The sequence below is a fragment of the Pinus tabuliformis genome, chromosome 3_1 (genome assembly GCF_031772625.1).
Source record: "Pinus tabuliformis cultivar Carrire ecotype Pingquan chromosome 3_1, CPIR1, whole genome shotgun sequence".
In the NCBI taxonomy this organism is placed as follows: domain Eukaryota; kingdom Viridiplantae; phylum Streptophyta; class Pinopsida; order Pinales; family Pinaceae; genus Pinus; species Pinus tabuliformis.
The window spans coordinates 743531710-743533690 of NC_142301.1; positions in this window are offsets into that span (position 1 = coordinate 743531710).

A 1981-nucleotide genomic window follows, 5' to 3' on the forward strand; every position below is an offset into this window, starting at 1 on the left:
TACTGTCACATGTTCATGTCATAATATCATTACCATCACATAATTATAAATTTTAGTCATAAATAAAGGATCAAGAAAGCATGTTTATTAGACACTACAATGGTTTCAGATCTATCAAATCTGAACCTCCGTCATTCTCCTTGGTGCAGAGTTGTTTTAGATCAAATCATTCATTAATAACTCATAACTGGCAAGCATAACACTTTGATTTCGATCTCCTTATATAGCTTAGGCCTTAGCTAATACCTTAGGACGATTCCATAGTAATAGCGATGATGTTTTTTTATGGGAGCAAATATTCATTGTCGCGCTCATTACTATGGGCCAATACCATGGTAAAATCCCCTAGAATTGATAATACTATGGTGCGGAAATCGTACATGACTTTCCTTCACCATACCAGCATATGCATATGTTCTATGTTCACAAGACCCTTGTATATTTTCCTACACATTACCTTTATCATTCCTCAGTCTCTGAACTCATATTACTTTTTCCAATCTCTTTGTCACATCTGTACTAGCCTATATACTCATCCTACTACCATCATGTTGACATTTTTATGAGGTAGGTTTCGATCAAGGACAACACATTTGTCATAATGGCAAAAATATTCATCTTTGGACTTGATGGGCACCACTTTGGTGCTTTGTTACAATTACATGTAAATACCTTTAAACACATATGTAGACATGCCAAGATTCTTTCCCAAGTCACCAATCATTCTCCAAACACTAAGCTTCTCTTTCCCATTGACATCAAGGACAAAGGGTTGACCAAAGCTCAATGAATACATCTTTTTCCTTTTCGAGAGATGAGTCTTGTAGTTTTAATGCTGTTGATTATGAGCATCAATCATGCTCCCCCTGAGCATACAATGAAACTTCTAGACGATATACAAAGAAGTACATGATGCTATGACCCAGCCAAATATGGTTTTTCGTATCATCAAGGCATAATGATCACATCAATCACCCAACACAGTGGGGTTACATATTTGACTCAATATTACATCAAGTTCCCAAAACAATTGGATTACATACATAATTGACTTGACTCCAACAATCCAAACGTAACTAAATATTACATTTTACATCATGTGTCTTTATATGACCTTTACATCAAGAGACAAATATGACATTTATAATTGAAACCAAAGGCCTCAATAGAGAGGTAGCAAGACCATGATATCCAGCAACAACCATCATTCAATAAGAATTTGTACTACGAGCATCTAATAGAAACAATATGATCATCATTATGCAACAAGGAATGCTTAAGAAGTCATAATAGACTATTAGAAATATAGCAAATTATCCTCCTGAACCTGTGCCAACTGTTCACTGTCAGGACTGGTCATATTCACACTAAGGTCGTCAAAGAAACTTCATCAATCAATAATTATGCCATCAAAGCGACAATGTCATAAAACAACCATCATAAGGAAATATTACTTCTAAGTTTCATTTGAGGCATAACAGATTGAAACCAATCAACATCAAAAGAACTGGGTGACATAACCACTCACTGAAATATACAATCAACATCAAAAGAACTGGGTGACATAACCACTCACTGAAATATACTAGAATCTCTCCATGAGTTTGTCTGATAGTTTCTTCTTCATAGAGAAACATACACTATTGTCTAGAACCAAACTCATGTATATACACAATTGTCCCTCTTGTGATCTACGTACAAAAAGTAAATTGTAGTAATTTCAGTGTCAACTCCCCCTGAACGTGAACGATATGTCAGAATAATTAACAAAGTGATGAGGCAGATACCACTCCTAGTTTCTCTCTGAGATATTCAAAGGAATCACGTGGAAGTGGATTTGTAAATATATTCGCAAATTATTCCTTTGAGGGAACATATTCCAGTTCGATCTTTTGTTAAAGCACTTATTCTCTTAGAAGGTGACATTTGATTCGAATATGCTTGGTTTTTGAGTGCATGATAAGATTTTTAGAAATACTTA